The following is a 24,309-nucleotide window of genomic DNA, read 5'->3' on the forward strand; positions in this document are numbered from 1 at the left end:
CCACCTATCATGTGCTAAGTGCTGTGTTTGAAGTTGAGGTTAGAACAACATAGGTTAAAAAATATCTGCCTTCCGTGAGCTTATGTTCAGATGGGAGGTACAGATGCATAAATATGTTCATAATAGAGGTAAATAACAGAGACCATTAGAGAGCACCTGATCGAGACTTGGAGGAGCCACATGGATTTCCACAGAAGAATCTAGCAGGACTGACAAAGCCAAGCTAAGGAGGGCCAGCCGGGTGAGGGTAGCATCTGAAGATTACCTCTGAAGCTTGGGTGTTTGGGGGAGAAAAACACCCAAATATGTGACTTGTCTTACTTTAAATTCATGATAACAAATTGCAGATGGGCACTTAGGCAGTGGTACTGCCTAAGGATATTCTCTAGTATGTATTCTTCCCTTCCTCTGGACAACCATTTCATACCACTTTCTTGCAGATGTCTCCATCTATCACATCTCCATCCAATTCCCAGCTGATATCTTGACTCATACATCAGTGACGAAATAGAAGTATTCTTCCCACACCAAAGCCATCCACAGACCTGCTCATTTCCTTCCTTCTTGTTAACATGGATGAACACTCCTGGCTGCAAACATGACCTGGTCCTTCTATCTGGTCTCTGTAACCCTTGTATCCTCCAGGTCTCATCCTGCAGATACTGTCTTTCACCTATATGCTAGTGTCTTCTCACTCCTGAATCATTCTTACTGCATTAACATGGTGTATATCTACTAGCAGTAAAAATTAACACTCCTTTTATCCTGCATCATCATCACACAGCCCCATTTATCTGCTCCTCTTCTCAGCAAAACTGTTTCAGTTCAGTTCAGTTGCTCAGTCGTGTCCTACTCTTTGCGACCCCATGAACTGCAGCACGCCAGGCCTCCCTGTCCATCACCAGCTCCTGGAGCTTACTCAAACCCATGTCCATTGAGTCGGTGATGTCATCCAACCATCTCATCCTCTGTCATCCCCTTCTCCTCCCGCCTTCAACCTTTCCCACCATCAGGGTCTTTTCCAATGAGTTATATCTTCACATCAGGTGGCCAAAGTATTGGAGTTTCAGCTTCAGCATCAGTCCTTCCAGTGAATATTCAGGATTGATTTCCTTTGGGATGGCCTGGTTGGATCTCCTTGCTGTCCGAGGACTCTCAGAGAGTCTTCTCCAACACCACAGTTCAAAAGCATCAATTCTTCAGTGCTCAGCTTTCTTTACAGACCAGCTCTCACATCCATACATGAGCACTGGAAAAACCATAGCCTTGACTAGACGGACTTTTCTTCCAAGGAGCAAACAAAACTGCTTAAGGGATCTTATATGGTTTTGGTCACCACTTCCTCTTGTTGCCTTTTCCCGTAGCCCAGGCAGCATGAATGTTTGTCGCCCCTACTCCCCTACTCCTGTTCATTGTCGCCAATGGCCTGCATGTAGCCGAATCCAGAGGTCACTTAAGTCTCATTTGACTCTGCTTACTGGCAGTCTTCAACAGAATCGACACCCCCACTCTCTTGAACCACTTGCCTCCCCTCACTCTAGGGTACCACTCTTCTGGCTTTCTTCCTTCCCCACTGGCTTCCTTGGCTGCTATTCCTCCTCCCCTTGGGCTTGAAGTGGCCCTTTCCACCTCTCTCTACATCACTCTCTCCAAGGGGTTTCTTTATTGCTGTTGCTTTTTTTCCCCTTTGGGTTCTCTGTGTGGCATGCAGGATGCAGGATCTTAGTTCCCTTACCAGGGATCAAACACGTGCCCTCTACATGGGGAGCATGGAGTCCTAACCACTGGCCTACCAGGAAGTCCCAGTACTGCTGTTGCTTTAAATACCTTTAAATACATCTTTAAATACATCCCATTATTGCTGTTGCTTTAACTACATCTCTATCTTCAACTCTTACCTGCTTCTGGAAGTCCAGACTCCTGATTTCTATTCCATGTTATCATCTCTGCCCCCCAACCCATGAGTGTCTTAAATTTAGCATGAATAAAACAAAATGTGTAATCACTTAGGGCTTCTTTTTTTCCCTCATATGCAGCAATTAGCCTTAACTTTTAAATTAATTTCTTCATTTCTCAAGGTAAAAATTTAAGCATCATCCCAGATGTCTCTCTATACCTTCTCACCCCTCTTAAACCCATGGGCCCAGAAAGACCAGTTTACCTTGAAAATATATCTTAACATGTGCACTTTTCTTCATTGTCAGTAACGATATTATTAGTAATAATACAGTATGTGTTAAATGCTCACTACATGCTAGAGAAGAAGGGAGAAAAAGGGAACGTTGCTGGCAGCAAGAAGAAGAATGGTGATCTGAGAAGATCTGAGAGGTCAGAATGAGCAGAAACTGAAAGGGGAACCCTGGGGGGAAGACATAAGACTGGAGAAGGAAGTCCTATGAATATTCTTCAAGGCTTTGAACTTTGTCCTTAGAGATATGGGGGGTCATCAAATGATTTTAGTCAGGGAAATAAGGTGATTAATTTACACCTGATTTACAGAAATCATTCTGTTCAGATCCCTTTTTCATACATGGTATAAACTTAAACCTCAGGTTTGCTGGGGCCAAATGATAACAGAGTGAATTTTATACCCAGTTAATTGGATTTTACATAGTACATTTCCTACTGCTTCTTAATTTCAAAGGAATGTGCTTTAATCCCAGAAAATCTTATTGAAAAATATCCTTTGATCTGAAGTGTATAAAAGGGGTTTTCATATTTTATCATACAAAAAGTAGTTCAAAAGAATTGTTTGCATAAAACACTTTTCTCCTTTAAGAGCAGAATGTTTTCAACCAACCAATGTTTCCCTGCTGTTTTCAAACATCAAAACTTCAATTGACTTTTTTAAAAAATACTTGTTTTACTTATTTACCCACTTGGCTGTGACGGGTCTTAGCGGTGGTACGTGGGGTCTTCGATCCTCGTGTCAGCATGCCAGGTCTTGTGGTTGCAGCACAAGGGATCTTCAGCTGTGGTATATGAAACCCCAGCTGCAGCAGGTGGGATCTAGTTCCCTGACCAGGAATCAAACCGGGCCCCCCCGCATTGGGAGTGTGGAGTCCCAGCCACTGGACCATCAACAAAGTCCCCAGTGACTTTTAAAAATAAGGCATAGTCCTTGATTTACCTGATATTTTTGCCCATTAAGGAATCCTGCCAATATTCTCTTGAGGGCGTCTTCAGTTCACTTTTACAGTTCTTTTATTACACTCTTTAATCTAGAACATATTCTTTTTTAAAAAACAAAGTTTATTTATTTATGTCCCACCACACACTTTACAGGATCCTTAGTTCCCCAACCAGGGATTGAACCCAGGTCTTCAGCAGTAAGAGTGCTGACTCCTAACTACTGGACCACCAGGGAATTCCCTATTCTTACAATCCAGTGGTTTTCAAACTTTGGGGGTTTCAGAAACACACTGAGAACTTATTTAAAATAAAGATTCTTGACCTCACCCAAAGGGATTCTGATTTATGAGTCAGGTGTAGGCCTAGAAATATTTCAACAAGCTTCCAGGTGATTCTAAGGCAGGTAGTCTGAGGGGTTCATACTAAAAACCCCACCTTAGGAAAAGCCTTCTACTCCCCCAAACCTGTGCTTTCCTTCTAACCCTCCCCATAGCTTTCAATTCCAGTGGAGTCCATAATTCTTCATTAAGATTCCCACTGGTCTATAGAATATTAGAAAAATATTAAGCCCATAACTATGAGAGTTTCTTAAATCCAGAGAATTACTATGTGATAGATATTGTTAATTAAGGCTAACTTTGGCCTTCAAGATCCATCTTTTGTTTGATTTTTACAACATGTAGGAAAGCATAATTTTATACACAGTGTATCTGAATCTCTTTAATAATATGATTCTATTGCATGTAATCTATCAAAAGGAATTTTATAGTTCAAGAAGTTTAGCATATTAATAAAACAAAACAACAACACTATTCTAAACCAGTCTCCAATCAACTTACTGAAAATTCTTGTTCAAGTCACTTTACACCTCTGTGCTTTGGGATTTCTGTATAAATGGAGGAAGTATTTAATCCTGTATATAGTTACAAGACACACAGAGGTCCTCAGATCAAAGACAAATACAATCCAAAGAAAGCTTTAGTCACCCAAAGATTCTGGAGCACTTAGGATAGAATTGTTAGGCTTTCCTGCTAGAAAACATCCTCTGAATTGAATCTGAAAGTTAATAAATCACCTTTAACCTGTTTCTGGGAGTGGATGTTAAAGACAGAGCTAAGATTTTTTTCACCTAAAGAATCTAACCTAGCAAAAGGAAGCCTCTCTCGCCTTCCCGTCCTTGTTCAGTTTCTGAGACAGTGCAAGCAGTGACGGATGACCAGCCTGAAGCACGCCGTAAAAATAGTTATTATGTAAGGTAGTAGCCACTTGGCTTTACTCAGATCACCCCAAACCCATTTCCCTCCCCTGTTTCAACTCTTCCAGAATAAAAAGACACTAGAAACATGTGTTCTGGTTAAATACAGTGCACTGAAGACCTAAATTAATGACTCCCCACCAGGAAGCTCCACCAAATGACAGCAATGAGTGTCGAAACAGGGGCATAAATATACAAGTCAGAGAGGATAAAAAACAACAGGTATGAGACATTCACCAACAATCTAAGTCACTTATTCAACAAATATTTATGGAACTTCTCAGGCAAGACACAGTTCAAAACTATACATAATTTTAAATATATAGTTTTCAAATTACTGGCAGGGCAATATAATCTTGGATATCCCCAAAGTACTAAGAAAATGGCCTGTTTCAGACTCTTCTCTGAATCTTCATAAACATAATCTTATTTCTCTAAATCTAAAATGTCTTTTTTTCATGTTTTAACATTTTACATCAGGATACATCTTTCACAATGTCTGATTGTTTTCTTTCTTTGAGCATTGCTATTAAATCCATATAGCCATATAGTTGATGATATAATAAAATAAAGGAAAAAAGCAAAAGTTTCAGAAAGAACTCCCTAGCTTTAGAGTTGAAATTAGAGATGAAACAACAGGTGTTGAACATCCTCACAAACTTTGTCCATTTTTCACAGGCACTTCAGCAGCACATGCTTGACTGTGGCTCACGGGTGGATACATGTCTAAACCACTGCATGGTGGGAACTCCCTTTATCTGTAGCATCTAACCCAATGCCCAGCATGTGGTAGGTGCTCAAGAAATACTTGGAAAATCCATGTAAGGACATGAATCAGCATCCTGACACGATCTTACCTCTGGCCCCTTGGTATGACTATGGTCACCCACTGCACATCTCTGGGTCTGTTTGCTTAGCTACAAAATGAGTTTGGATAAGCTCAGCTGTAGGCTCCTTCCATCTGTAACTATCTCTGAGTAGGACGTCACTAGGATGTGGCAGATGGGAAACAACAGTGATTTTTTTTAAACTTTTTATTTTGCATTGTTGTATAGTCAGTTAATGATGCTGTGATAGTTTCAGATGAACAGAGACAGGACTCAGCCATACATACATGTAGCCATTCTCCCACAAACCCCTCTCCCATCCAGGCCGCACATAACCCTGAGCAGAGTTCCATGTACTATACAGTAGGTTGTTCATCCATTTAAAATACAGCCGTGTGTATATGACCATCCCAAGCTCCCTAACTATCTCCTTCCCTGGCAACCATCGGTTCATTCTCTAAGCCTGTGAGTCTCTTTCTGTTTTGTAAGTAAGTTCATTTTTATAATTTCTTTTCAGATTCCACATATAAGAGATGTCATATGATGTTTCTCCTTCTCTGACTTACTTCTCTCAGTATGACACTGTCTAGAGACTACAGTGATTTTAGAGGAGAGCTTACTTGACATGTGTATTAGTCGTGAAGGTAATGCATGTGATAAATGTTATGGGCTGAACATATGCCTCCCCTCCCATTTATGTGCTGAGCTCCTAACTCTCAGTGCCTCAGGATGTGTCAATATTTGTAAACAGAAACTTTAAAGGGATAACTAAGGTTAAATGAGGTCATCCCAGTAGATACTAATCCAATAGCATCTGTGTCTCTATAAGAAGAAGAGATGAGGACACACACACACACACACAGATCATGTGAAGACCCAGGCAGAAGATGGCCAGCTACAAGCCAAGGTCTTAGAAGGAACCAACCTTGCCAACACCTGGTTCTCAGACTTCCAGCCTCCAGAATTGTGAGAAAATTAATTTTTGATGTTTAACACAATCCATGGCTCTTTGTTACTGTGACCCTAGCAAACTAATACAGTAATATTTGCTAAACATTAATTGTATAGGAAGGGAAAAGTGCTTCCCACACTTTGGGACTTCCTCCATCTCTGTCCCAACACCTCACAACTGCTGCTTAAATGGGAGTCCTTCTATTCCAAGGAGCTCAACAACACTCCATTGTGGCACTTGAAAACTACTTGACATATGGAGGTTCTCTTTGTGTCTTATAGCTAATTTGTATAACTTTACTTAAGTCAATAGGCAGCTGTTTCATCATGCAAAAGTCCTAGACAACTTTTATCTAACACTGTTATAGAAAATTCATAACATAGAACTGGAGGTGGCAAATTATGGCCCCTGGTCAAATCTGCCTGTTTTAGTAAATACAGTTTTCTTGGAACACAGCTGTGCCCTTTTGTTTACATACTGTCTCTGACTGATTTCTTACTACAATGGCAGAATTTAGGAGAGGTAAGAGACACCATGTGGCCTGCAAATCCTAAAATATTTATTATTAAGTCCTTTGCAGAAAAGTTCAGCTCTTGAGAAAAGTAATCAAAAATCACAGTAGCAATTCCTTTTTTTTTTTTTTTGCTGCGCCACACAGCTTGTAGAATTTAGTTCCTCTGACCAGGGATCAAACCCAGGCCCCAGAAGTGAAAATGCAGAGTCCTAACCACTGGACCAGCAGGGAATTCTCAGCAATTCTATTATTAGTGGTGAACATAGTGGATTTTGCTTCAGTTGAACAAATTGAGTTTATAATAATTTCTTTATTTCTGGACCCTTTGGTTGGGTGTGCCAAGACTGCTTTTGTTTGGGGGTTGAGAACATTCAATAGGTTAAACTACATATAATTGCCAATATTTGACTGAGTTTGACCTATAACTATGGCAACTCATGTGACTCAATCTAAAACTTCAACCTTCTTCAGTGTGCTCAGTTTCAATTCCTCTTTCCCTTCCTAGTCTTCCAACTATTTCAGTGGTTCTCAAGCTTGACTACATATTACAATCACCTGGAGGACTTTTAAAACATTATTGCCTAGGTCACAGGCAGAACTAATTGAAGCAGAGCTTCTAAAAGAGGAGCCCGGTGTTCAGTACCTTTGGGAAACACCCCAGCATGACTCCAATGTGCCTGAGCACATTGAGTTAGGCTTTAGCAGCTCAGAGTTACTAAGGGCTGTTGGCAATACCCAGGTGCTGGGCATTAAGGACTTCTTCCACTGAGATAGAAGAATGGGGGCAATGGAATGAATGACTGATGTCACCACTACTACAAACCTGAACCTGCGTTAAATCACCTGAAGGGCTTGTGAAAAAACAGATGCTATGCCCAACACCCAGAGTTTCTGATTTCTAGGTCTGGGGCCCGGCCCAAGAATTTGTATTTCTAACAAGGTCCCAGATGATATTGATGCTTTGGGTTCAGGATTCACACTTTGAGAACCACTAGACCATGACAGGGGCTTCCTTGGTGGCTCAGTGGTAAAGAACTCGCCTGCCGACTCAGGAGATGCAGGTTCGACCCTTGGGTTGGGAAGATCCCCTGCAGAAGGAACTGGCAACCCACTCTAGTATTCTTGCCTGGAGAATCACACAGACAGAGGAGCCTGGAGAGCTACAGTCCGTAGGGTCACAAAGAGTCAGACATGACGGAGGTGACTGAGCACATACGGTTACTATCTACCGTGACACAAAGCCTGGGTTGTAGTAAGTCCTTCGTGAATGCTTGCTAAACCGGATAAATGGGAGAATGGTGACAGAAGGTACAGTTGATGATTCTTCTCTGTGCTAGAGGCTAGAGCTATAGCAATGAACAAGTTAAAATGCCTCTGTCCTCATGGAGCTTCCGCTCTACGGAAAATACAAATCTTCAAGAGCAAAGATGAGTCCTACAAAGAAAAACACGGGCTACTGTAGCAGCACACAGGAATTCTCTGCGTAATGGTTTCTGGACCTCTGAAAAACCCGTGTTAAATTCCATGTTGCCAAGTTCTGTCATCCCGAGGTCAGCTGGAAGAGATACAAGAACACAACACTCACTTGGGAAAACAGATGGAGAGGGATAGAAAGTCAGAGAAAGAGAACAAAAATGAAAGAGAACTGGTGGATAAATTTTTTAAAAGAGCAAAAAAATGTATTTGACCAGGAGTCAGATCTAGGTTCCTACTTTGGTCTTGTTCCCACTGTATTAGTCAGCTCAGCCTGCCATAACAAAACGCCACAGACGAGATGGCTTAACAGAAATTTATTTTGTTTGAAGTCTAGAGGCTCCTCACAGTCTGGAGGCTGAAAGTCTGAGATCAGGGTGCCAGCATGGTCAGGATCTGGAGAAGGTCCTCTTCCCGCCTTGTCAGTGGCCACCTTCTCATGGATCCTTCCAAGGCCTTTCAGTGTATACACAGGAAGAGAAGAAGAGTTCTCTTTATCTTCCTCTTCTGAAAAGGCCACCAATCCTGTCAGATTAGGACCCTATTCTGATGACTTCATTTGGCCTTAATTCACTCCTAAGAACTCTGTCTGCAAATACAGTCACAAGGGGGTTTAGGGCTTCAACAGATAAATTTTATATAAACTTTGAGTGGACATGATTCAGTCTATAGCAACCACTGACTACAAATACAGGTTTATAATATACCATAAAATTATATTATCTCTAATATATCTGAGATCCTAATACTTCCTAGGAGGAAAAACACAGAGGTGTGAGTGATACGGCTCATTTCTCTGCTCCTCTCACACACAAAGATCTTCTAGAATGCTTAGAATGAGAGATGGTCATCATTTTTCAGTTGTCTGAGCTGCTTAAGACTATAAAGACTAGAGATTACCTTCACTGGTGGTCCAGGAGCTAAGACTCTGCACTTCCAAAGCAGGGGACCTGGGTCTGACCCCTGGTCAGGAAACTAGATGCCCCCGAGCTACAACTAAGACCTGGTGTAGCCAAATAAATAAATAAATAAATATTTTTTAAAAAGACACATTCAGACTCAGATGCTTCAGAGAGCTAGATGGTTATGGGATGTCAAGGCAGTTGTGATGGCCCAATTGCCCTAAGTAGCCTTCCATTCCCAAGGTTCAGTGTCTATTCTCTCCCAGCCACTCTGGTTCTATAGCCCTTCCTACCATGAATGTCTCTCCAAGCCCTGGTCCACTTTTCTCACAACAGATAGAGCCTCATATTATCTCTAACAATAAAATGACATGATTTTTTTGTCCTAAGCTTATTTTTGAATTGTTTTCTGCTGTTAGTGGAAACACTCATTTTACAAGCTAGGGTCCAAGTAATCTTGTGCTTGGTGAAATCCTTAAATAACAACCACATCTATGATAACCTTAGGTCAAGAAGGATTTTCCTTACTCTTCATGCTGTAGGACAGTTGTTCGAGTTCCTCCAGAGTTCCCTCTTTCTAGTCCTCTCAACACTCCCCTCTGACTGCTCCCTTGGTAAGCAGTGACATTTACTTATCTGTTTATCCCCCGAAAGGATGGTTGTGGTTTCAGTCGCGGGGGGAGTCAGTGGGCTTCACGGTGGAGAAGTTCCCAGCAGCCAGGGTCACGCAGCCACAAAACTTCCCACAAGATTTACAAAAACACTCTGCATACACTGGAATTTCTGGGCCTCCCAAAGCGAGAGATTTCAAATCCATTTGTAAGACGGGTTCCCTTTGGTTCAATACTTGTATTTAATGAATGGAACAAAGCATAAATAGCATGTTCCAGGAACAACAACAAGAAATCAGTTACCAGCCTATGTGGGCATTATGGTTTTAAAACAGTAATGGATGAAGTATTTCTAGGGCCCTTCATCCAGTCTCCTGGCAGCACGTATTGACCACTTTTCCTTAACCTCCAGCTCTGTCACTCTTCTGGAGTTGCCTCTCCTCTTTTCTCCAACACTGTGCATGGCTTTTTTTTTTTTTTTCAGCTTTCTGTGTTCAGTGATCTTTACCCTTCATCTCAGGGACCTGGCCCATTTGGCAGAGTCAGGTGCTCTCCTGTCCTTCTATATCCTGTGATTCCATGATTCCTTCCATGGCTTTTTATTTTTGTTTCTATCACTCTTGAGAAGAAAGTCCCAATGGGTAAGAAGAAAGAAAGACAAAAAAGAAGAAAAGAAGGAAATAAAGGGAAAGAGCCAACATATGACTGAGGATTAGAGCTGCAGTGAAAAAAACATCCTCTACGCCAATGGGTAGGAGTTGCATTCTTGCCAACCCTTCCTATTAGTGGGCAGGTAAGGCCTCCATTCAGACCATGTAAGTCATTTTGAAACTGACTGCAGTTGGCTGTTTTATTGGCAGCCTTCCTTCGAAGTTGGCTTTCAGATCATCAGTGGTTTTGTCTGCAGAACTTGGTGCCAAGGTGAGATGACAAACCTTTGCTCACAAAGCAATGTTCTTAACAGCATTTTGTCCTGGGCTCCAGAACCATCCTTTTAAAGGGGAATACACAAAGATTGGTTGGAGGATGGATAAGAAAGGATAACTGAGTAGATGACATAGTAAAGCAAGTATTATAAAATGTAAATTATAGAATCAAAATGGGTGATTCCTTTAAAATGTTTTCAACTTTTCTGAATGTCTAAAATATTCACAAATCAGAAGTTGTGGGTGGGAAGATGAACACAATGTTAGCAGTGAGGTTAGCTGCAAGATTGTAGAGGCGGTTTTTAAATTAAATGTTATATTGTTATAACAGTTATTTCTCTATTCAATATTTTCCAAATGAAAACATGGATGTTATGGAAGAAGAAAAGTTATTAACATTTTAAAGATCTTAAGTGAAACATACTGTCAAATTTCAAACCACTAATCATTTATTGGGCTTCCCAAGTGGCTCAGTGGTAAAGAATCCAATGCAGTAGACACAGGTTCTATCCCTGGGTCAGTAAGATCCCCTGGAGAAGGAAATGGCAACCCACTCCAGTATTCTTGCCTGGAAATCCCATGGAGAGAGGAGCCTGGTGGGCTACAATACATGGGTTGCAAAAGAGTCAGACATGACTGAAGCAACTAAACTACAAAACAACAGCGATCATTTATTAACATGTGGGGAAAGCTTGCGTTTGGGTGTCAGATGGTAGTGGGAAAATAACATACCGGTATCATTAAGCCAAGTGACTTAATTTCTCAGAGCCTTGTATCCTTGTGCATAAAATGAGCTGGGAGGGCAGGAGTGAAGAATAGTGCCCACATCTTATAATTTAAAAGTTATAAATGTTACTTAGAAAAAGAAATCCACTATTAGCATCACAAAAACTAAAGTGACATTCATGTTTTTCAGATGTTTCAGACACCATCTCTCCCCTTCCCCTCCCGACCACTCAGTTTGGCTAATGCCATGTAATGTAATAGCACTGCTGGAGCCTTTGGGAAGCTTAGACATTCAGGAGACTTTTAATTAAACACTTCATTTTTCTTCTGAAGTACCTGGAGCTTACTACACATTTAATGTTTTTTTTTCCCCCACTTTTAGAGAAAAAAAGAGGGAAATAAAATATTGTGATGTTTAGCTGTAGTTCTTAATTACCCAGAATCTATGTGTATCTATCACAGAAAGAAAATTTGCACATTATTGAAACAAATGAAATATTTTTGCAAAGCTCCTGAAAGAAATCTTTGTCCCAGATCCCTATGTAATATTGCTACTAAAGAACAGGGAGTGACTTGCCCTTTTAACCTGCCTCAGAAGAGAAATGGAACTATGATAGTATAACAAAGGAACTCCAAACTTAGTGTCTTTAAATAACAGCCACTATTTTTTTTCTTGGGAACCTACACTTCTGCTGATCTCAGCTGTGCTTCCTCAAGCACCTGAAATCCAGCTCTGTTTCTGAATTTGGCTGCATGGGGTACAGGGCTTGTTTACTTGTGGTTCCAGAAAGTTCCAGAAGAGCAGACCAGCAGGCACCTTCTCTGGAGAGCAGGCACGATGTCACCTCTTTCACATTCTATTGCTCAAAGTAGGTCACAAGTTCAGCTGAGAGTCAGGGAGAGGGGAAATAGGCCCCCCATCTAGATGGGAAGAGCTACAAAGTCACATTGCAAAGGGAGCCAAATAATTGTAGCCACATTTGCAATCTATCAAAGCGACCAACACATCCATCACTTTTACCCCGAAAGATGCTGCTGAAAGGGTCAACATATCTTCCTCTTTAAAGAGGATGTGCAGTCATGAACCAAATCCTCTGCTTCAGGACTGACGATCAAAACATGAGAGCCCTGAGCTATGAAAAATCAATGTGCTCACACCTGCCAGAATGGCTACTGTCAGAAAGACAAGGAATAAGTGTTGGCAAGAATGTGGAGAATAGAGAACTCAAGTGCGCTGTTGTGGGAATGTAAATTGGTGAAACCACTGTAAAAAAAAAACCAGCATGGAAGTTCCTCACAAAATTAAAAGTAAAACTATCATATGATCCAGCAATTTTACTCTTGGATATAAATCCCAAGAAAATGAAAACACTAATATGAAGATACATGTCCCATCACTTGATAGGAAATAGATGGGGAAACAGTGGAAACAGTGTCAGACTTTATTTTTTTGGGCTCCAAAATCACTGCAGATGGTGACTGCAGACATGAAATTAAAAGATGCTACTCCTTGGAAGGAAAGTTATGACCAACCTAGACGGTATATTAAAAAGCAGAGATATTACTTTACCAACAAAGGTCCGTCTAGTGAAGGTTATGGTTTTTCCAGTGGTCATGTATGGATGTGAGAGTTGGACAGTGAAGAAAGCTGAGCACCAAAAAATTGATGCTTTTGAACTGTGGTGTTGGAGAAGACTCTTGAGAGTCCCTTGGACTGCCAGGAGATCCACCCAGTCCACCCTAAAGGAGATCAGTCCTGGGTGTTCATTGGAAGGACTGATGTTGAAGCTGAAGCTCCAATACTTTGGCCACCTCATGCGAAGAGTTGACTCGTTGGAAAAGACTCTGATGCTGGGAGGGATTGGGGGCAGGAGGAGAAGGGGATGACGGAGGATGAGATGGCTGGATGGCATCACCGACTCGATGGACATGATTTTGAGTAAACTCTGGGAGTTGGTGATGGACAGGGAGGCCTGGCGTGCTGTGATTCAGGGGGTTGCAAAGAGTCAGACACGACTGAGCGGCTGAACTGAACTGAACTGAACTCCAGTATTCACAGCAGCATTACGCAGTTATCAAGATATGAAAGAAAGTTAACTGTCCATGAACCAATGAATGGATAAAAAAGATGTGGTGTGTGTGTACATATATATATAAAGTGGAATTTTACTCAGCCATAAAAGAGAATGAAATTTTACCATTTGTGACAACATAGATAGACCTGGAGAGTATTATGTTTAGTGAAACAAGTCAGACAGAAAAAGACAAATACTGTGTGTTTTTCTCTTGTATGTAGGATCTGAAAAATAAAACAAATGTACAAATATAGCAAAACAGAAGCAGACATAGAGATCAAACTAGCTGTTACCAGAGGGGAGAGGACTAGGGGGACAGGCAAGATTGGTGAAAGGGATTAAGAGATACAAACTACTTTGTGTAAAATGAGTAAGATACAAGGATATAATGTATACCCCAAGAACTATAGACAATATTTTATAATTACATTATATTGAATATAATCTATAGAAATATCAAATCACTATGTTGTACACCTAAAACTATGATACTATTGAAAGTCAACTATACTTCAATTAAAAAACAATGTGATGATATCTGGATATTTTATATTACTTTAAACAGAGATTAATAAGCAATAGATAGCCTTATGGCTAGTCTCTGAGTCTCCTGATGTCACAAAATCGATGTCTTATTGTCATGGTTTATCTTTTAATAATCAAAATTAGATCTAATGCAGAAAATAGGATTATACCTGCATCAGACACAAAAGTTATCTTTAATAGTTTGCCAGCACAAACATTAACATATATGTTATAGGGGTACTCCATCAGGGTCTTGAAAAATGGTTTTTCCCTAGGTGAGATTGTGAAAGGCCTGGGATGCCTGTTTTCCACAGGCCTCATCTCATGAGCAGTATTCTCATGGAATCTTCTGGATTGCTTTAGCTGGAAACAATCTTTCTCCCCTCCCACGCAAAGCATTTTATTTTTATCTCCCTTTTAAGACAAATTTTTCTATTATCTTTTACATACATAGTTCTTCCTCACGAGACTTGTCACATCTTTTTGTATTCATCTTTGAGTCTCTCACAGCACTTTATAACATACCTCCTTGATATTAGAGCATATGCGTGCGCTCCATTGCTTCATTCATGTCTGACTCCTGCGACCCTATGTAGCACACCAGGTTCCTCTGTCCATGGGATTCTCCAGACAAGAATACTGGAGTGAATTGCCCTGCCCTTCTCCAGGGGGTCTTCCTGACCTAGGGATTGAACCCATGTTTCCTGCCTTGCGGGCGGGTTCTTTACCCACAGAGCCACCATAGCAAGACTGTTATTTAGTTGTTGTACTGGGCATTCATGTCTGGTATCCATTCTGATTGCTCAGTAGCCATGCTGTATCATTGATACACACACACATTTAATTAAAGAATCTGTGGGCATTGAATGCATCATTATAAGGGATTATCTACTCCAAAATGTCTTTCTATTAAAACATAACTAGATCCTATATAAATTTATACAAACATAACTTTTAAAGAATTTTTTAGCCTCACAAGAACGTAAATGAAATCTCTAAACCTTCCGCAAAACACAAAGAAGACATAAATAAGATGAAGAAGCATAGCAGACAAAAATCCAGTGAGCCACAAATAAACTCCAAAAGCTGAGGTTGTCCTATGAGAAACTACACATCCCAGCTGCGAAAGTTTCCACGTTAATCCAAGACCCTCAAAGAGGCTAAAGTGCTTCTAAGTCGGTAGCCATGGCGGACAGAATTCCAAAGACGACCTCTCCCTCAGGACATCTGTGCCCTAGCTGTTCAATCGCACGTTCACCTAGGTGTTCCTCTGAAAGGATTTTGCAGGCTGCCATTAAAGCCCCAAGTCAGAGATTGGTGGGCTGGACCCAGACAGGTAAGCCTTTTAAAAGCAGAGAATTTTCTCCAGAAAGTAGCAAAAGAGGAAGTCAGAAAATGTGATGGGGATTTACACTCCTTGTTGGCTTTGCAGATAGAGCAGGGCCTCACGCCAGGAGAGAGAAGTCGCTAGAAGCTGAGAAAGGCCTCCACCTGACAGCCAGCAAGGAAATGAGGACCCCCAAGCAACTGAATCCTGCCAACAGCCTGGATGTGCTTGGAAGCAGATTCTTCCCCAGAACCCCCAGATAAAGCTGAGTTGGGTGGACACCTTGACTTCAGCCTGTGTGTGAGGCCCTAAGCAGAGAACTCAGTCAGAACCTCCTCAACTGCTGACCGCATAACTGTGAGCTAATAATTAGGCGTTGCTTGAGGTTGCTAAGCTTGTGGTAATCTGTTGTGCAGCAACATATGACTCTGTCGTTTAAAGGTGTGAAGTTTAAAGAGGACAGGGAATATGAGTACTCTATTCTTGAGAACTGGTTATAAGGAACACTGTCATCAGGCAAAACCAAGTTTCAGTTAAGGCGCAGAGGTGGAGGCAACCTTAACGTTTGCCATATGCGTGTCAAAATGAGAAGATGATGTGTTCAACAGAAAGATGCTGACGGGCACCATTATCAAGTGTAGGGTCTGACTTGCTCTCCTTTCTTTTTTTTTTTCTCTTTCTTCCTTTTGTAAAATCGAGGGATAGGCAAATATAAGTATGCTTATTATAAACATAGTTTTCTTTTTTTTTTTTTTTTTAAAGGGCTTACCTGTCTGGGTCCGGCCCACCAATAGAATCTCTGACTCGGGGCTTTAATGGCAGCCTGCAAAAGTTTTTCTTTTTTTACCCTTTCAGTTTTATTGAGATGTAATTGACACACAGCACTTCAGCATAGCAATTTGACTTCCATACATCATGAAATGATACCTCAATAAGTTCAGTGAACACCCATTATCTCATATAGATATATAAAAGAAAAATAAAATATTTTTTCTTATGGTAAGAATGCCTAGGATTTACTCTCACCAATTTTCCCACATAACATACAGCATATTATAATATTTAATATATTGCACATGACATCCTTAGTACCTATTTATCTCCTAAATGGAAGTCTGTACATTTTGGCTGCCTTCATCCAATTCACCCTCTCCACCACTCCAAAGATGGGTTTTCATAAAGCAGAAGATAACACAGTCAGAGGGAAATAAAGTTTCCCAGGTCCCCAGAAGTTCCCCAACTTTTGTTGGGAAACAATTGAGGGACATTTACCTATAACTGTAGAAGATGACTGCCATCTTAGAGTGAAGATTCTGCCAGGCATGAAGAACTCCTTTGTCCCCTCTCCTGCCTGGCCCTGCTTACCAAGGTCAAGGAACTAAGGCAAAATGATCCCAGAACATTCTTGAGTGTTTTCCGTAAGACGATGGGATTTCAAGGTAAACGTCCCAAGGGAACGCCTCCGTAGACTCAGCTTCCGGCTGATCTGACATCCACACCCAGAGGGGCTCCTGTGACAGAGGGGTGCCTTGGAGGGCTCGGAGAAAAGAGCATGAGGGGCATCTGAGCGCAGGGCCAGGACTGAAACTAACCTGGAGGTATTTCCTGGATGCTGCCACTATGGGCCTGAGAATGTTGGGCTACTTCCTCTTCCTAACACATTGCACTGTGTGTAGCATGGGGACTGGGCTGCTGAAGGGCGCAGAGCAGGGAGAAGACAGGCGCTTGCCCTACTGTCCTGAGAAGAATTTTTTTTTCATTTGGACACATGGCAGAACTGGTAAAATACGCAAAATCAGGTAAGTGAATTCTGGAGCATAAGTTGTAATTTCACTGATCTTGCAGCAGCATAAAATTCTATCAGAGAAGTACTATAATTACTCAGATAATGCTCAGGGTAAGATGATAGTTCAACGATACCATCTTTCTCTGTTCTGCCCAGTTGTTTTCATGACCCCTCTGTTCATGGGGACATTTGCACACAGATACAAGTAGGTGCTCCACTTGGCACATACTAATTTTTTTTTTTTGCTTCCTTATTTATTGACTTTATAAGCTGTGATTGCTATATTTGTATATGTGTTTACTTGGGGAAAAATCCAAACAGAAGAGTCCTGGTTATTGTTTTTCTCACACATGTCTAAAGGATTATCCATCAAGGCAAGCACTATTGCCAGGAGGAGTAATAAACAACCTGTGAGCATTTAACTTTCATAAACTCAGAAGTGCATGGATGACGCTGATAGAAGGTGGGGTTGAGCCATAAAGAATTCATGACTGTGGCTGTGAACCCCTGAAATTATGTATGATGTTTAGAGCAACTGTTGCTTCCCATGGAGAGGGGCTTTAGCCTTTGAGGGTTCTTCTGTCTGGATGATATTAGTTGAGATTTTCTTTGTGCAGATGGCAAGGGTGGAATAAACGATCTGAACCACAGCTTCTATCTCAAACACACCTTGGAAGTTTCTGAGATGCCTCCAGGACACCTGGCGGTGGAGACTGTAGCCTTTCAGGGTTGTCTTCCCAGCTTTCCGTGGGTCAGTGTCAGGCTTATCCTGACAAGCTTCCTACCTCCCAACTCCATGTGTGAACATCTCAGTGAGAGAAACTCATGGACCCCGCGGGAGTCCATGCTGACTTGAGCCAGGTTTGCTAGGAGCAGAGCCTGTGAAGGGGCTCTATGTTCAAGTCATTTATAAAGAAAGTGCCCTCAGGACGAAAGGATGGAGGGAGCAGGACAGGGAAGAGGAAGGAAGCCAAACAAGGGTATAATTTCAGACAAAATTCCAGCTTTAGCCAGATCCTAAGGGGAACCTCTGGAGTGCAAATGGCATTCAAGGTTTATCCAGACATAGGGCAAGTTTGTGGCTCTTTTCAACTCACACAACAGCTGGTCATTGGCTAAAAGCCACCCCATTCCAGATGCTTCTGACTCTCTGCACTTGCTTGCAGATGTATGAAAGCAAAGTATCTCCAGTAGCCCCATACAGGCCTTAGAAGAGAATCACAGATGCAAGCTCTCAGAGGCAACGTGCACCAAAGCCAGGGCATAGGTACACAAAAATAGATTCCAGAGAGGATCGGTGCAAAGTCCCAAGAATTTCCGCTACACGTGGCTTTCCCAGCATGAAGCACTGCACTCAGTATCTTGGGATTCGATGCATCTTCGTTTGATTCAGGGACTTTCTCTTAAGCAGTCACTGTGGTCACATGTATGAGGTTACATAAATGCTGTCTGCTGCTATTTAGAGCTCGTGAGCAGAGATGGGGGAAAGAACGTGTGTGCGTACTAAGTTGCTTCAGTCATGTCCACCTCTTGGCGACCCCATGGACTGTAGCCCACCAGGCTCCTCTGTCCATGGGGATTCTCCTGGCAAGAATACTGGAGTGGGTTGCCATGCCCTCCTCCAGGGGATATTTCCAACCCAGGGATCGAACCCAGGTCTCCCGCATTGCAGGCAGATTCTTTACCATCTGAGCCACCAGGTAAGCCCGAGAAGATGGTATTATAAAGGATGCAACAATCTTTTCTTTATAATACTTGCTCCTTTAAATAACAATTACTTGTAGAGATGTCATTTAGAATGAAGAGTTTCTAATGGAAAGAAAAAGCTCTGGAAATTGTCAAAAACATTCATAAATAAAATGTATTTAAACTCATAGTGATGTTTGAATGAAGACAGATTTCTGGAGACTTGACCTGGCATATTATTTTCATTATCTTGACCTACGTTTCAGGAAATAAAACATGCCTGAAATTTGTTGCTGAGGGTATTTTATTTCTTAGAAAATGATGTTTGTAGCTAAGACGGTATCACCGCCTTTCTGATTTTAAAAAAGGCAATTTTGAAGTTGGAAAATAAAGGCCACTATTAGGACTTATCCCTGGTAGCTTGGATGGTAAAGCATCCGCCTACAATGCAGGAGACCTGGGTTCGTTTCCTGGGTTGGGAAGATCCCCTGGAGAAGGAAATGGCAACCCACTCCAGTATTCATGCCTGGAAAATCCCATGGACCGAGGAGCCTGGTGGGCTACAGTCCATGGGGTAGCAAAGAGTCGGACACAACTGAGCGACTTATCTTTCTCTCTTCTATTATGACTTACTACCGATTTCAAGAGTATACATTTCAAAACAAAATATTGCAGCATATCACAAAGTAAATGTTTCTTCAGCTTATTTAAAAATCTGTACTAAGGCAACTGCAATGAAAAAGATTCACTGAGAACTTGTGTAAGATACCTGCAGAACACATCAAACCCTCTGGAAATCTGACAGATGCTTGGTTTTATTGACAGTTTTCACAGGATTATATAAGCTTCCTTTTAGTTTATAAAATGCAAGGCCAGGCTCAGGATGACACTGCTGACACAAAGGGAAACTCAATGAACTTGTAGAAAAATACCAAGATCCAAGAGTCTGGTTAGGTACCCATGGTTCGGCTAAGTCTGTTTACTGGTTTATTCTTGCTCTCCTGGATCCTAGATTTGTCAGTGCCCTTTCTACTTTTCAAGGCTAACTCAGTGCCCTTGGACCTGATTCTTTACATTTTCCTTGAATATGGATCTGGAATCCTCTCCTTAGCTATACTTTATATCGGCTTCTTAGTTCATGTCTTCTTCAGGTTGTTCAGAGTAAAAATATTCCCTTAACCCAGTTTAATTCAGGTCATCTGTTACTAAAATACCCCAGTCGTCACATGCCACTTTATCTCAAGGATTGCAAGAAAGAATTTCTCAGGTGTAAAGAAATTCCAGCATGATGATTTTAAGTCTGATAATATAATTTTATTTTTGGTTGTCTGGGTCTTCATTGCTTTGAGGGCTTTTCTCTGGTTACAGCGAGCTGGGGCCACTCTCTAGTTGTAGTGCACAGGCTTCTGATTGTGGTGGTGTCTTTTGTTGCCGAGAATGGGCTCTAGGGAGCACAGGCTTTCATAGCTGCAGGCCCTGGGCTCTAGAGCACAGGCTCAATAATTGTGGCACAGGGCCTTAGTTGCCCCGTGGCATGTGGATTCTTCCCAGACCAGGGATCGAACCTGAGTCTCCTATATTGGCAGGCAGATTCTCTGCCACTGAGCCACCAGAGAAGTCCTGATAATACATTTTAAACTTTTCTTTCAAAGAAGGGCCAGGTAAAAGTATCAGAGAAAATTATACAAAAGAAAAAGACTAAGAAAGGAAGCAGCACTGCTCTATATTAGTCACAGTAAATACATGTGTTAAACTGGGCTGTAATAGCTTCACGGCAGTAAGAATTTAATATGTTACAAGGCAGGTCTCATGAAGTGACCAAGAAGGAAACAGATAGTGGTTAGTGGGTAGTGATTGGAGCATAAAATCCTATTATATCTGAATTGTGCACTCAATAATACAGTAAAAAACTAAATATTTTAGTTTATGGAAAAAGTTTAATATTTATCAAATATCTAAATGTTGGACTGCTTTTGTAAAATATTTATTTATTTAGCTGCTCTGGGTCTTAGTTGCAGCATGCAAATCTTAGCTATGGCATGTGGGATCTAGTTCCTTGACCAGGGTTTGAACCCAGGCCCCTTGCATCTTAGCCAATGGACCACTAGGAAAGTCCCTGGATTACTTTTGATTACCTTCGAAGTAAAAGATGGAATCAAAAAATTGGAAGTCTATAGATTAAGCTAAAGAGACGTTGCAAATCTTTACATCTTCATTAAAAACACCTCCCTCAAGAAAGAGCTGTGAAAAGGTGTATAGAGCACATGTGATAAATACAGCATATTCTTTATGATTGAAAGACTTCATACAAATTGACAAGAAAAGCAAGCAAAAACTCCCAGTAGATAAATAAATTACTGAACAAGAGGAAGCATAATTAGCAAACAAAAAGACTTAAATTATGAACCTTGCTAAAAATTTTAAAATATACATAAAAGTAACAATTTGGATTTTCGAACAATTTAAACATACTAAGAAGAGAGGCTTATGGAATTTGATACACTTATCTGGCAGTGTGAATTGCTACAACCATCTTGGAAAACAAGTTAGCGCTATATATAAAGAACAATAAAAGTTAACATTTGCCTTCACATAGTAATCACATTTCTGGAAACTCGGTGTAAAAAAAGACTAAATAAATAAGAAGCGATGGGACTTGTGATATGTAGAAAGGAAAGAGGAAAAGAGAGTAGGAAGTTAAGCTGGAAAGAAGGAAAGGAAGAAAACACTAGGGCCTTAATTAAATTATGGAACAATGTGGCCTATGAAGTTCTATGTAACCTACAAAAGATAAGTAAAATGCTTACTATGCAATGTTCAGTAAAAGAAAGTAGCGTATATTCTTTGGCACATATTAAACTAACAACCATGCAAAAACAGAGCATGTGTAAAGTATCATTAGCATTAGAAGGGAATTTTACAAAATGAAAATATTTGGGATTTGCTCTATCTTTCAAATTTTCTTTACTGTTACTTTTTATTTCCTTAACAATAGTACTAAAGCATAGGTAATGTTGAGGAGAAAGCTGTTGCAATCACCAACTCTTCATTGTTCATAGAACAACTTTCAATTGATCCTAGAAGTTTCTGGAATAGGGATAACAAAGAAAAAAATAGGAAAAAATAAAAAGAAATAGATTGTTTTATTTACTTTTTTTTTTAAGCTAGGAGATGCCTAAGTGCGTGGATTTTCTATATGCATATGAAAGAAAATTATTCAGGTAAATAATTGTTCACATCTCTCTGCAAGCTTCAGGAAAGCACTTGATAAAATCTTCTGAATAGAGACTGAGAATTGAGTCACTTATTGGCACTTTGTTGTATTAATCATCACCATCAAATAATAAACTATTTCTTAGTCACTCCATTGTACATGTTGCTTCACTAGCCTTTATCTGATAACAATGTACTTCACCCTAGTTACAAAGATACTTTTTCTAGAGTATGGGAAAATCTGGCCTTTTGGACAGACTTCCTCCCACCTCTCATCCATCTTTAGATTCCTCTGACTGCTTTGGTTCCCCAGTATGGTCAGAGGGGAGGGGGCAAAGGGAATGACTGCCCTGTTGTAGGTTTTTCCAGCTGGTATCAGGGAACCGGCTTTCCTTTTTAATGATTAATAGCAACATGGTGGAATTTTTCTATTGTTCAGTTGTCATTTCTAAGCTTTCCATTGCTGTCAGCCTGGCAGCCAACAAAAACCCCCTCAAACAACCCCAGAAACCGCTGCTCTGGCTTGGGATCAATGGGCTGCAGTGTTTCTGAGCTGACAACTTTAGATGGAAGAGATGTCATTCACAACCATGCCTGCTTTTGCCTCCTCCACTGTGAAAACTACAAGTGCCTGTTTCCTTTTAATACCTAAGTCCAAAACTATAGCACAAGAAAGAGATTTCTATTTCCTGCCTCCCACTCCCACAGTTGCAAAGCTGTCTTTTTGACGGCTTATTAAAATCTTTATAATGGAGATGTGGGTTGTTTTTCTAAGCACTCATGTTCATGGTTTTAGTATACCTTGAAAGGCCAGGTACAGTTTAGCTTTCTGAGGACAGCAAAGCTCCGGCTCTGATCTCCCAGAATGTGCTGGTCTCTGAAGGGGTGATTCTAGCAAGGAGCCCTGCGGAAAGCAGTGGTTGTTTGCTAGCAAGGTGTGATTTGCAGTTAGACTTTCATATAAATAACTACCTATGGACCTCAGTGCAGTTCTTACCTAAGACTGACAGATCATTCGCTGTTCTGTACTAAAGAGCTGATATGATTCGGCTCTTGGTAAAGAATTCACTCCCCTAATGAAACTGATATGGATAATAAACTTAGGGCAAGAATCCTGACTGTAAATACCGTGCTGCACCCAGGATTGATTAAAATCCACGTAGGCAATCAGTCAAAAAAGATGAAAAGTTGTGTTTCATGTATGGAATACTGAATGCAATTTCTTACCTGCCTCACCAGGGCAGTTTGTTTTGTTTTTAATAAAAATGCTTTCTTTCCCTTATTCTAGTTTTTTTTACCTTATTTTATTTGTAAACATATCATAACATACCAAGTATTATAAGAAACAAGAAAAATTGCCAAGTGGAATCATGACACTGAAGAGAATTACAGAACAGACTTTTGAACTCTGTGGGAGAAGGTGAGGGTGGGATGTTTCGAAAGAACAGCATGTATATTATCTATGGTGAAACAGATCACCAGCCCAGGTGGGATGCATGAGACAAGTGTTCGGGCCTGGGGCACTGGGAAGACCCAGAGGAATTGGGTGGAGAGGGAGGTGGGAGGGGGGATCGGGATGGGGAATACGTGTAACTCTATGGCTGATTCATATCAATGTATGACAAAACCCTCCCCCCCCAAAAAAAAGTTATGTGCTAGAGTAAAAATATTCTTCAGTGAAAAAAAAAGAAAAACAATTAAAAACCGGCAGAAGAACCAGACATTTTCCAAAGACAAGAAAAAATAAATAAATAAAATAAAAGCAGTTTTAAGAAATCTTAATAAATATTGCTGCAATTTTATGATGATTAAAAACAAAAATTTTTTTTCAGGTGGACCATTTTTAAAGTCTGTTGAGTTTGTTACAATATTATTTCTGTTTTTTTGTTTTGGTTTTTTGGCTATGAGGTATGTGGGATCTTAGTCTCCCTATCAGGGATCGAATCCTCACCTCCTACATTAGAAGGCGAAGTCTTAACCACTGGACAGCCAGGGAAGTCCCTACTGTTGCAATTTTAGAAAAAAAAGAAGTTCAGTTTGCAGGGACTGACGGCAGGATGTGCTTATGATGTCTTGGCAGGTTTTACTGGTGGGCTTTTCAGCAAGGGCTGCTGAGGCTCATCTTCGTTTGAGACTCTGATAGTTGATCCGTGGGCTCTCTATGTTCCAAACTCCTGTGCTCAGAGTGATCATATTTCTACCATGCTTCCCATAAGAGAACATTAGAGAAGGGGCCACAAAAGGCAAGGATCCCCAGGATCTGCTCAGTGTTAGGGCCCATTTCATGATGGATTTATTTCCTTTCTTGTTTATGCTTTTTCCTTGATGTAACTGGGCCTCCGTTTCCTCTTCTGTAAAATGGAAATCATAACCCCTCAT

The sequence above is a fragment of the Cervus canadensis genome, chromosome 33 (assembly GCF_019320065.1).
Source record: "Cervus canadensis isolate Bull #8, Minnesota chromosome 33, ASM1932006v1, whole genome shotgun sequence".
NCBI classification, from domain to species: domain Eukaryota; kingdom Metazoa; phylum Chordata; class Mammalia; order Artiodactyla; family Cervidae; genus Cervus; species Cervus canadensis.